Below are 14,341 nucleotides of genomic sequence, written 5' to 3' on the forward strand. Positions count from 1 at the left end.
GTCAATGGAAAAGGTGTGACGATATGGTGACATCGTGGATACTAAATTCACTAATCAAGGAGATCTCGGATAGTGTAGAATATGTCAACAATTCTACTGAGCTTTGGAAGGAGCTGGAGGATAGATATGATCAAACCAATGGTGCAAAATTGTATCAAATTCAGAAAGAGATCGATGACCTAACACAGGGTGTTCTAGACATCACTGTTTACTACACAAGGATGAAGAAATTGTGGGAAGAATTGAGTACTTTGAATGCAAAAAGTTTGTGCACTTGTGTGTACTTGTGGTGCCAAGGATAATATGCACAAATTTGAACAGAATAGGCGATTGATACAGTTCCTCATGGGGTTAAATGAGGTATACACTGTGATCAGAGGTAATATACTCATGATGAATCCCCTACCCTCTATGGCACAGGCTTTTTCTTTGTTGATTCAGGAGGAGAAACAAAGGGAATTTAAACCTGCTGCTCGTATGCCCATGGATTCAACTTCTTTGAGTGTGAATTCCACCAACAATAATAACAGAGGAGCAGGTAGAGCCTACAGAACAAATTTTTCAACTGGCAATGACAACTCAGGTAACAACAACAATTATGAAGGCAATAAATCATACTCAGGCAGTAACAATAACGGAGGTGCTACAAGTTACATGGATATCCACCAAGAAACAATATTCCCAATGACAGACCAGTCAATCATAACAATGGACAGCAGTCCAGGCAAAACAATCATCAAAATTTTAAGGGTAGGAGAGTTGTGGCCAATGCTCATGGCACAGCACCTGATTATAGGGAAAAATGCTCACAGACCAGCAACAATTCAAATGCTATCATCACACAGGAACAATATGGTCAGATCATGAATCTACTGCAGCACTTCCAAATTGATGGTTCAGGAGTGGATTCCAAGGCTAATGTTGAGTCTAACAGTTTTGCAGGTATGGTCGTGTGCACTTCTTCTATTGATTTTGGTAATACTTCATGCAAATGTTTTAGATCAAATGCTGATTTATGGATCATTGACTCAGGAGCATCAAATCATATGACTTTTAATAGAACCTCTCTAACCAATATCCAAACTCTACCCTATCCTATACTTGTTTCTCTTCCTAATGGATATAAGGTCAAAGTGATAGAATATGGTGATGCATACATTACATGTAAGATTGTTTTACATAATGTATTACATGTTCCTTCTTTCAAGTACAATCTTATTTCTGTTCACTCCCTATCCTCTTCAATGAAGTGCATGGTCTTATTCACTGATACAACTTGTATATTACAGGCCCCTTCAGTGAAGAGGCCTCAGGTAATTGATAGTAGCAAGGATGGCATTTATTACATGTGTGGAAGGTGCTTGAAGAATAATGATGATGCCAATATGGCTCTCATGTGTAGTTGTTTGTCTCATAAAAGTTTTTCCTTTCCAGTTTCAACTTGTAATGAGTCATGTATTAGGAAATGTGATGTGATCAACACTCAAAAAGTTCACTCTCATTCTGATCCAGTTTCTAATATTTTTGTAGTTCCTGATACTCTTGTTTGTTCATCTACTTTCAATAATACAAATGTGTTACAAAGTGTACATCTCTTGCATCTTCTAGAAATGGTATAGATTTGTTATGGCATAATAGACTTGGTCATGTGCCCTTTGTAAAAATGAGGAATATGCCTGTCGCACCCTATTTCGAACCGGCCGAAACAGTTCACAACATAATGTGGTTGGCACTCTGATTTTGGAAAAATTGTTTTGTTTGTTTTTAGAGTCGCCACCTAAATTTTAAGGAAAATATTAGGAAAACCATTTTTTAAATACGTAAATGTAAACTCTATTTTGATTTGCGAAACCAGTGAGATTCAGGGTAAGGGTTTTGGTTACTCGAGGGGNCTGATACAACTTGTATATTACAGGCCCCTTCAGTGAAGAGACCTCAGGTAATTGGTAGAAGCAAGGATGGCATTTATTACATGTGTGGAAGGTGCTTGAAGAATAATGATGATGCCAATATGGCTCTCATGTGTAGTTGTTTGTCTCATAAAAGTTTTTCCTTTCCAGTTTCAACTTGTAATGAGTCATGTATTAGGAAATGTGATGTGATCAACACTGGAAAAGTTCACTCTCATTCTGATCCAATTTCTGATATTTTTGTAGTTCCTAATACTGTTGTTTGTTCATCTACTTTCAATAATACAAATGTGTTGCAAAGTGATACATCTCTTGCATCTTCTAGAAATGGTATAGATTTGTTATGGCATAATAGACTTAGTTATGTGCCCTTTGTAAAAATGAGGAATATGCCTACCATTCCAATCAAATTTTCCCTAGAGCAACCTTTCATGTGCACCATATGCCCTATGGCAAGACAGGCCAGGTTACCTTTTGATCATAGCACCACTCAATCCAAAGCAATTTTTGATCTATTACATGTTGATCTATGGGGACCATACCATATGTCTACATATGATAATTACAAATATTTTATCACCCTTGTGGATGATTATAGTAGAGCCACATGGACACACTTGTTGAGCACTAAAAGTAATGCCTTATCAGTCATTCAGACCTTTACAAACATGGTAGAGAACCAGTTTCAAACAACCATTAAGTGCATCAGATCTGATAATGGACTAGAGTTCAACAATGCTGAAACAAATAAATTCCTCCAAAGTAAAGGTATCACACATCAGAAGAGTTGTCCCTATACTCTACAACAAAACAGCATAGTAGAGAGAAAACACAAGTACTTACTAGAAACAGCCAGAGCTCTTCTATTCCAATCCAAACTGCTTGTGAGATACTGGGGTGAATGTATTCTTACAGCCACATATCTCATAAACAAACTTCCTTCCACTTTTCTTAAAAACAAATGTCCTTATGAAGTATTATACAAAGAAAAACCAAAATATAATCAACTTAGGTCTTTTGGCTGCCTCTGTTATCCCACAGTACCTAAAGTCCACAGGGACAAGCTAGAACCAAGAACCACACCTCACTTTTTATAGGATATCCTTCTGGAACTAAAGGGTACAAAGTAATGAGTCTTGCCACAAAAAGAATACACATTTCTGGAGATGTAGTGTTTCATGAAGGTGTTTTTCCTTTTGCTATGACTTCAGAAAAATCCACTTTCCCTTCTATTTTTAAGTCAATTTTCCCTAATTCTTTTCCTGATTGTACTGATCATTGTGATATATTGTTAAACAAACATTTAGAAGTAATTGATGTTCACAATAATTTGTCATCTAGTCCCCAGTCCATACATACTCCCACACAAATTTCATCCCCACCTTTGCAACCTGTCCACAATGAACCAAATGTTCCCACAGTACCATTGCAACCTGTTCACAATGAACCAAATGTTCCCACAGTACCACACAGAAGATCTCATAGAGAAGTCAAAACACCCCAACATCTAAAGGATTATGTTTTATCTCTTCCTACATTAAAAACACCTTCCATTTCCACTTCTTCCAATCCCAGTACTGCCCAGGCTACCCTATCACTTAACACATTGTTCAATAAAGACAATCATATACCTCCTGAAGTTATTGCATCTAACAGTCAAATTTTGGTTGAGAACATATGTTGTGATAGTGAACCATCTTCTTATGAAGAAGTTGCCCTGAGTCCAGCCTGGCAAAAGGCCATGAACCAAGAATTTGATGATTTTTATGCCAATAAAACTTGGGACCTGGTTAAGTTACCTACAGGGAAGAAAGTCATTGGATGTCGATGGGTTTACAAGGTAAAACATAAAGTTGATGGGAGCATAGAGAGGCTCAAAGCTAGACTGGTGGTTAAGGGCTATACTCAGCAAGCTGGAATAGATTATACAGAGACATATTCACCAGTTGTTAAAATGACTACTGTAAGGACCCTGGTTGCATGTGCTGTGAAAAAGGGTTGGGAAATGTTTCAACTTGATGTCAATAATGCATTTTTGCATGGTGACCTTCATGAGGAGGTGTATATGACAGTACCTCAAGGTCTTGATGTGAATGAGTCAAATTTGGTATGCAGACTAAATCTTTATATGGCCTTAAACAGGCCAGCAGGCAATGGTATGCCAAGTTGACTGAAGCCCTATCTCTCAGAGGCTATACACACTCACACCATGATTATTCATTGTTTTACAAGAAATCTGATTCATTGGTGGTCTTTGTGGCAGTCTATGTTGATGATATTGTTCTAACATGCACAAATATTAATGAAATCACACAACTTAAAGTCTACTTGGACAAGACTTTCAAGATTAAAGATCTTGGCAAGCTACATTATTTTTTGGGGCTGGAGATACTTGATACAACAAGAGGGGTACTCATTTCACAAAGGAAGTTTGTATTGGATTTATTGAAGGAGTATGATTACTACAATTACAGTTCCCTTTTGTCCCCCCTTGATCCTACTGTTAAGCTTAAGGCCAAGGAAGGAACTCCAATCTCTAATCCTACCTATTACAGAAAACTGGTAGGCAAGCTGAACTTCCTCACCAACACTAGGCTGGATATAGCTTTTAGTGTCCAACAATTGAGCCAATTCATGCAGGACCCCAAGACTCCTCACCTGCAAGCTGTTTTCCATTTACTCAGATACTTGAAGCAAGATCCTACTCTGGGGATTTACTTGTCAAATGATCCTGATTGTACTATGAAGGCATATTGTGATTCAGACTGGGCAACATGTCCAGATTCTAGGAGATTTGTGAGTGGATACTTAGTTTTGCTTGGAAATAGCCCTATCAGTTGGAAGTCTAAGAAACAAGAAACAATTTCTTTGTCATCTGCCGAGGCAGAGTACAGATCACTCAGGAAAGTGGTAGGTGAACTGGTTTGGTTGCACAGACTAGTCACTGAATTGACTATATCCCATTCTTTTCCAATTAATGTATATTGTGATAGTCAAACTGCTATACATATAGCACACAATCCTATCTTCCATGAAAGAATTAAACATATTGAAGTTGATTGCCATTTTGTACGTAATAAGTTGCAAGAAAGACTCATCTCTCTCCATCATCTCTCTCCACCATGTGGTCACTACTGAACAACTAGCAGACATCCTCACTAAAGCACTCACTGGTATTAAACATGCTGCAGTTCTGAGCAAGTTGGCTGTGAGATCATCACCGTCAACTTGAGGAGGGGTATTGACAATTACAACTGCACAACTAATTAATTATTTAGCTATTTAGCTAAACCATAGTTAGTTAGTTTGTTGCTACTCATCAGCTGCTTAGTCATAGTGTAGTTTGTTATATGGCAGTTAGTTAGTTAGGATATTTTCACATCTTTGATTCTTCTAGAATAGTCCAACACAGGTGTATATAATGCTACATTGATCAATGAAACAGTGTTGGTTTTCATTCTCTTCAAACACAGAGTTCTTAGCTTTCTTCCTATAAAATGTTATTCATGGCTTCCCTGTTTTGACTCAATTGAGTATACTTCACTGTTGTATGTTTGATAACCTTCATAGGCTTGTTTTAAGGACTGGAGGAGTTTCTTCATGCTTGGCTTATGCTGCCATCCCACTTCTGCAAAACAAAGCGTATTTTCCTATTCAAGGGATTTTCTTATCTTCATTCGTTGAATTATTTATTACTTCATCCGTTAAAAAAGAATGATCTAGTTTAAGTTGACATGGATCTGAACTAAAATTTTGTCAAATGTTCTTCAATCTTGTGGCCTCAGTGCCCATTTGTATTAGATTATCTTTAGGTATTTTTGATGTCTAAACATTTTTTTTTTAGTTTTAGAAGTGTTTGGAAAGTTTAGAAAATGTTTTTAGCACTCATTTTTAAGTCAAAAAAAGGTTTAAAATAAGTCAAAAGACACAAGTAGGGTACTCTCTACCAATGACTTTTAACTTTTGATTTATAGGTTACTTTTTGTAAGTTCATCCAAACAGGCCCTTAGCTTAAACATGTCACATGAAAAATTGAAACAAAAGTATTGCCAAAAAAAAAAGAGATCATTATTTTTGAAATAGAGTAAAAAAAGAGTAGGTCATTCTTTTTTAAATAAAAAAAGTATTTAACATATAAACAAGTATGTGTCTCGATATTTTGAAAAATATAATTTTTAAATATTTATATATAATCGAGAGACACCATCAATAAATTTGACGTGATAAAACGCAATTCCATTAATTTCCAGTTCGTTCTTGAATATACCGAAAGAGTGCATCTGTATATTTGATTATTCGTGAATATTATGTCAAGTAAAATATCGATGGATAACCGAGTATGTCCATAGCTATTTTTCAGGAATATTATGTCAAGTTGATAACCAATTTCTTAGATAAAGCACATCTTTTTAGTACCTATAAGTGTGTCCAACTTACTACAGAACAAGTGTTGCTTGAAACGCAGTTCGTTCTTCTGTACATTTCGCAACAATAATATCGGCGCCCACACATTTTTATATGATTTCATTATTATTTTTTTATTAAGTATTTTAGTGTCATCACTCATCTAATATTTTGTGTTATTTTCTTAAGAAATACATTAGATAGTTATATTATGGTTGGATTAAAGAAATATTTGAAGCACAAGTTAATTATATGTTTGTAGGAATACTTTACTAGAAAAAACCAAAAACTCGAAAAAATCCAAGGTTTATTAGTTTGGTTTGATTTGAAAATTCGACACAAATGCTTCAGTTTGGTATTTGAAAAAATCGAACCAGTCCGAAAAAAATCTGAGATTTAAAAATCCAAAAAAAAAAACCAAAGTTTCATTAATTTGATTTGATTTATAAATTTAAAACTTTGACATAAATAATTTGATTTGATATTTCAAAAACTCGAATCAATCCGGTCCTATACCCCCGTCTTTTAAGTGTGTCCAAATTATTACAGAATAACTGTTGTCTGAAGCACGGTCCGTTCTAGTGTCACATCTTACATTTTGTAACAATAATATCGGCACCCACACATTTTTTTTTTTTTGTTTTTTTGATGACTCGTGAATCTCATCCACATGCACTAAAAGTTGCCTGAAAAACAACTCATCTATCTGACTCTCTCTGACTTACCTTTTCTATTGATGTGTTTTAGTACAATCAAGAAAAAATAACATGAATTCAATATGGCACTTTAATTAATACTCCCTCTCATCGATATATATCTTTCGAGTTTTGAGATTCAAAATTAAGTGCAATAATAATTTTTTTTATGTTTTTATAATATTTTGAATTATTAATTATTGTGATTTATACTCCCTCCGTCCCTTTTTAGTTGTCCACTTTAGAAATGGCACACAGATTAAGGCAACAATGATTAGCACAGTGAAGTTACAATTTTACCCTTATGACAACTTGTCACTTCAAAATTACAACCACTTCTTTGAATTCAAGTGAAATAAATTGGAGGGAAACAACATACACTTTTACAATTTTCAAGAAGTATAAATAAGGGTATAATAGGAAAAAATTTATTGTCTTTTCTTGATTTGTCAAAATGGACAACTAAATAGGGACAACCAAAAAAGGAAATATGGACAAGTAAATAGGGACGGAGGGAGTAGTAAATTTTTTTAAAATGTAAATTTTATTTTTAGAAAAATCAAGGATTTCATTCCCGCATAAAATTAAACGGTTTAATTCTCGAAATTCAAAATTTATCACGTATTGAAAGAAAGTTTTTTTTTTATGGCAACAATCCAGGTAAGCAAATAAGTAGGGTTGTTCATGGTTATGGTTAAAAAATCAAATCGAACCGCAATTCGAACCAATATTAGATTTGGTTTTAAATTTTGAAAACCGATATTATTTGGTTTGGTTTTGGTTTTACTAAAAAACAACAGTAAAAATAACGAACCGAACCGATAAATTAGATATATAAATTTTATAATTATTTATATATTATTCATAAATAAAATATAAATATTTTGTTAAATTTTAATTAACTTAAGTCTTTAACTTTACCATTTTCTCAAGCTCAACACTTAAATTTTATCCCAACTATTACAATCTTAGGTCCAAGTCCATCAAAATCTTTTACTCAAGTTTTTACCTACCCTACCTCTCATAAGATAGTCACATTTTCTATTAATTGAATCACTTTGTCCGTGTAATAATTGTAAAGTTGAACCCAGCGTGACCTTCATTGATCATATATTTAGGTATTTATACAAGAGTTTATACATATACAATTACATAAATAACCCTTAGTTGATACATTAACTAATACCTAAATACCATACTTATGACTGCCCCTCAAGTTGAACAAGGTATAAGCTTCAACTTGCCACGTAAATCACAAAAACGATCCTTCAAGAGAGGCTTGGTAAGAATATCCGCAAGTTGATCATGAAAAGAAATATATTGAACCTGAAGTTCCTTTTTCTATACAAGATCTCGAATAAAGTGAAAATCAATCTCCATATGTTTGGTGCGAGAGCGAAACACCAGGTTAGCTGTAAGATATTGCACTTAAATTATCACACCACAATGAAGACAAGGAACCAAAAGAAAGATCAATTTCTTTCAACAATAGACAAATCCATAGAAGTTCACTGGTGGAAGCAGAAAGAGAGCAATATTCGTCCTCAGTAGTAGAGCGCGAGACAGATCGTTGTTTGCGAGAACACCAAGAAACAAGCGACGGACTTAAGAAAATTGCAAAACCAGTAGTAGACTTCCGATCATCTATACTTCCTCCCAAATCGGCATCACAATATCCTTGTAATTGCTGAGAGTTCTGTTTTGAAAAGAGAATACCATGAGAAGAAGTGGATTTTAGATATCGCAAGATACGCTTAACTGCTGCCCAATGTTTCTCTGTCGGACTATGCATGAATTGACAAACTTTATTCACCGAGAAGGAAATATCAGGTCTAGTGAAAGTGAGATATTGTAAGCCACCAACAATACTTCGATAAAGACTTTCATCAAGGAATTGAGGGTTGTCACTGTTGTGCAGTTTATTGCTCGAGCACATGGGAGTAGAAATATCACTGCAAGTTAACATGTTACTACGTTCTAAGAGATCATGTATATATTTAGACTGATGTAGCAATAACCATCAGATCGCCATGTAGTTTCAATACCCAAAAAGTAATTAAATTTGCCCAAGTTCCGCAAGGAGAATCGCATTTCTAACTGTTGAAGCAATGAAGAAACAAGATGCATAGACGTGCCCAAGACTATAATGTCATCAACATATATCAAACAAAATAGTTTTTCCGTGCCCATGCTTCTAAAAAAGAGTAAAGAATTTGTTTTAGAGCCTTGGAAACCAAGCTCACACAAGGCATCCGTCAAACATTTATTCCATACTCGAGGAGCCTGTTTAAGACCATAAATAGACTTCTTTAGCTTGCATATGTAATTAGGGTGATTAGGATCAACAAAACCTGGTGGTTGAACCATGTATACATCCTCCTCTAGCTTACCATGCAAGAACATGTTAGAGTTATCAAGCTGATTTACAATCCATCCCAGTGACACGGCAATAGAAAGCAATAGTCGAATAGTTGTAGGTTTGACAACAGGACTGAAAGAATCTTCAAAGTCAATTCCAGGGCATTGGTGGAAACCCTTAGCAAATAATCTAGCTTTATGTCGTTCAATAGAGCCATCTGGTCTTTTTTTGTCTTGAAAACCCATTTACAACCAATGATATTTGTAGCTTGATAAGGTGGAACCAACCTCAAAGTTCCAATCGCAATGAGCGCATTATATTCCGTAGACATAGCATATCTCCATTCAAGAATTTTAATAGCCTGAGTATAACATGTGGGATCAAGAGCAAGGCTACAAGAGGTAGAGAAGGACTGGATACGTTTGGGCTTAAGATTTCATGTTTGCACTCGTGTAACCATTGGATGATTTCGAATAGGTGTGACTACATCCAATGAAATAGCACCACTAGAATTAGAGTCATCTGGAGAATCAGTAACAACACCACCAATCAAATTATCAAAGGCCTTAAACTTAGGTATTATGTGGACCAGTACCAAGTAAAACAGGAGAGGCCTGTGATGGAGATTGTGTAAGAGAACAGTGCACAAAGGATGGCGAATGAGTTGATGTGGGTTCTTGGATGGAAGGTGGTTGAGGTTGCGATATTGGTGGATATATATGTGCAGTTGGAACAATATGAGGAGTAGGAATAGCAAGAGACAGACTTGTTTCAGGTTTAATTAGTAGACGCGACACACACACCATCAATTTCTTGAAAAGGGAATACCTGTTCATCAAACAACACATGACGTGAGACAAAAAATTTGTTAGAGACACGATTATAACACTTGTAGCCTTTGTTAGTGTGACTATAGCCAAGGAAGATGCATGGAGTTGAACGTGGACTTAATTTATTTTGTGAATGAGGACGAAGCCAAGGATAACATAAGTAACCAAAAGCACGTAATTGATTGTAATCAGGATTGTCACCAAACAAAATTTCATATGGAATTTGATGATTTAACCGAGGAGTGGACAGACGATTGATAACAAAGACAGCCGTTTAAAATGCGTTTGTCCAAAATTTAGAAAGGACATGGAAGTGAAAAAGAAGTGTACGACCAGTTTCAGTTACATGTCTATGTTTCCTTTAGGTGCACCCATTCTGTTCAGGGGTATATGGACAAGAAACACGTTGTGTTATTCCATGTGTGCGCAAATAGGAAGTCAAGGCTTGAAACTCCCCTCCCCAATCTGCCTGAAATTGTTTAATGGAACAACCAAAAAATTTCTCAACTAATAAACGAAATTGATGAAATATATCAAGCACATTAGATTTGTTCTTAATAAAATATATCCAAAAATATTTGCTAAAGTGATAAAAAAAATATAACATAATAACGAAAACCATCATTTGAGAGTTTCAGGGTTGGACCCCAAACATCTGAACAAATCAAATCTAAAGGACCACGAGCTGAATATTCAGACACTGAAAAAGGTAACTTATGAATTTTGCTCTTTACACAAGCCTGACACAATGAACTACGTGAACTAATAGAGCTATCAGAACCTAAATTATTACTAGAAACTAAATGACGAACTGTGGAAGGAGATGCATGTCCAAGCCAAGCATGCCAGTCTCCAAATGTTGTAAAGTATGACTGGACAGGAGACTGTAATGGAGACGCTAGAAGGGTATAGTGACCATCTTCATTCGGGCCTTGGAAAAACGGAGCCTTCGTTACCAAATCCTTCACAAGAAAATAGTCAGGAAAAAATTCACAAGAAACATTATTAGCCTTAACAAAAGAACTAATAGAAATTAAATTTTGCTTAGCAGTAGGGACACACAAAATATTGTTTAAATTGAAAGAAGCCCCTGGAACATGCATGCAAAGAAGAAGAACCAATGTGAGAGATAGGTAATTTACAAATATTACTCAGAACAACTTCCTCGGGACCTTGATATTCAGAGTGAATAGCGAGGTTGTCAAGATTAGCAGTAAGATGGTGTGTGGTGCCACTGTCCATAAGCCAAGATTGGGAGGGTTGGGAAAGGTGCTAGCAAGATTAGAAGATGGTTTATTAACACCACGATTAGTATTCCCAGTCCTTGGTGAAGGTCAAACATGAGACACATGTCCGAGTCCTCCACAATTATAATAACTGATGGTAGAATTATCCAGTAGTGTTGGTTGCGTGACTGGATTATAGAATTGGTTGTTTGTGGCAGCAATTTGTACTGAAGTAGCGAACCCATGACCAGGTGGTGATAGAGAAGCAAAGTAGCCACCTCTGTCACGTCCTCGGTTGCCATTGCCATTGCCACGTCCTCGACCCCACCCTCGCTGAGGTTGAGTCATTCCATAGTAAGCAGTTGGCACAATTATTGCAGATTCTTCATTCTTCAGTTGCCTCTCTTCAGTCAAAAGGAGACCATATAGTGTATCAAAAGATACATCAATTTGTGTCGCGTCAATAGATCGTGTAAAAGGGTGATAAGACACACTTAAGCCACCTTTAACATACTCAACAAGATCGTCCTCATTAATGGGATGTTTTAAAGCAGCAAGTTGATCAGATATACTCTTAGCTTTCTGAATATACATCTCAATCGAATCAGAACCACGATAAAGAGTGTATAACTAATTTTTCAATTCACGAATTTTCGACTTCGATGTCGTAGCTTACACCGAAATCAGTTTTTCCCAGGCTGCACGAGACGTCTCAACACCTACTATTTGTGGTAACACACTCTCTGAAACAGCGGCACACTTCAACTCAAAACTATTTGATCTTGACGTACCCAATTCTGATACAAAGGATTCAATTGATTTTCACCAAGAAATCTTTTTGGAATTGGTTGAGAGCCATCAAGATGATGCTCTAATCCATAACCACGAATCATAGGGAGAAATTGAGTTCGCCAAAGTAAGAAGTTCATTGAAGTCAGTTTGATTGAGAGTTGATGCGTAGGGCTAAACGATAGGGATGGCAGCATTGTCGCTGAAGGAGCAGACACAATGGCAGCGGCTGAAGTTCCTGGGATACCTGGCATTCCATGTAAAGTTGAACCCAGCGTGACCTTCATTGATCATATATTTAGGTATTTAAACAAGATTTTATACATATACAATTACATAAATAACCCTTAGTAGATACATTAACTAATACCTAAATACCATACTTATCAATAATAACTCTGGTATTGTTTAATTGGACTGTCAATAGCTTTCATGTGTATATTCATGTACTAGGTGTTCGTGTCTATCGATATATGTGTGTTCTAAAAAAACTTATTACTTTCAAACCAAAAAACCAAAAAAACTGAACCAAACCGATAATAACCAAATCGATGGTTAATTTTTTCGTTTGGTTTATAGATGTTTCAAAATAGACTTCTATGAGTGAAAGGTAAACTAAAAAGACGGAGAATTAGCCAACTTGCACGATTGAACTCTCTTGGTTTTAGAAATTTGAAAAACCGACTAGATTGGTTTGGTTTTGGTTTTAAGCAATAACTGATTCATGTTCAGGTTGGGTCAAATGGGTGAGTCGTTAAATAGTCTAAATGAATATTTTTTTATTTTTTAAAATTTTGGTTTTTAAATAAAAATTTAATATCAACAAATTTTAATTTAAAAAATCAATTAAATAGGTTGAGTGACTTTGTAAGTATAACTCTCATAGATGAGTGACTTTTGAGTTAACATTCAAAGTTAAATGACTTTCTAAGAGAAGAGTGTATAGTCGAGTTACTTTCTGAGAGAAGAGTGTATAGTCGAGTGACTTTTGAGTTAAAATTAAAAGTTGAATAACTTTCTGAGAGAAAAATGCATAGTTGAGTGACCATCTGAGATATTATCTCCCCCTACAAGTAAGTACTTGATCTTTGAGAGTGCATATCTAAACATCTAACTTGGTCTCAACTAGCAACTAAATACACAAACATAGGTAATTAGTTAAAGTGTTCAACTAACACAGGAGAAACAAGTTAAGGTGTCTAAATGTGCATATTCAAAAGTTTAAATGCTACATGAATCTGTTACTCATGAATTTGTTACATGTATAGAATCTCGACTAGAGGAAGCAGTTGAGGAACTTCCACCTCTCAGAATTAAAGATCTTCCTATATTCAAGACATGCAACGTGGATGCACTTAATCAAGTTATTCAAGGAATGATACGAGAATCTAAAGCTTCATCAGGCCTCATTCTCAATTCATTTGAACAACTTGAGCAATTGTCAATGTCTAAACTCCGCGAAGATTTTCCTATCCCAATTTTCCGGCTTCTTCCAGCAGATTGATGTCACAAGACCAAACTTCAATCTCTTGGCTAGACACAAAACCACCTAAATCTGTAATTTACGTCAGCTTTGGAAGCGTTGCAGCAATAGAAATTAATGAATTTCTTGAGATTGCTTGGGGTTTGGCAAACAGTAATCACCCTTTCTTGTGGGTGGTTAGGCCCGGGTTGATTCGTGGCTCAGAATGGATCGAATTGTTACCTAGTGAGTTCTTGGAGACAGTGGATGGAAGAGGACACATTGTCAAATGGGCTCCTCAGCAACAAGTGTTGGCACATCCTGCTGTTGGGGCATTTTGGACGCACAACGGGTGGAATTCAACATTGGAGAGTATATGTGAAGGAGTACCTATGATTTGTATGCCATGTTTCGGTGATCAAATGGTGAACGCAGGTACGTTAGCCATGTTTGGAAAGTAGGAGTGCAATTAGAGAACGGCTTGAAGAGGACGAACATTGAGAATGCAATTAGAACGCTGATGGAGGAGGAAGAAGGGAAACAAATTAAAGAAAGAATGTTAGAGCTGAAGAAGAAGGCAAATTCATGTTTAAAGTTAGGAGGCTCTTCTTATGAGTCCCTGAGGTGCCTTACGAGTTACATTTCATCATTTTGATCATGTTTATC

General features: G+C 35.9%; 1 protein-coding gene across 7 annotated transcripts in view; it reads right to left on the bottom strand.

Moving 5' to 3' along the window:
* LOC125859451 (7-deoxyloganetic acid glucosyltransferase-like) overlaps window positions 1–14,341 on the bottom strand; it is an 80,428-nt gene that overhangs the window by 63,514 nt on the left and 2,573 nt on the right. The gene's annotated exons all lie outside the window — the stretch shown is intronic.

This window comes from Solanum stenotomum, chromosome 3, assembly GCF_019186545.1.
Source record: "Solanum stenotomum isolate F172 chromosome 3, ASM1918654v1, whole genome shotgun sequence".
Lineage (NCBI taxonomy): Eukaryota > Viridiplantae > Streptophyta > Magnoliopsida > Solanales > Solanaceae > Solanum > Solanum stenotomum.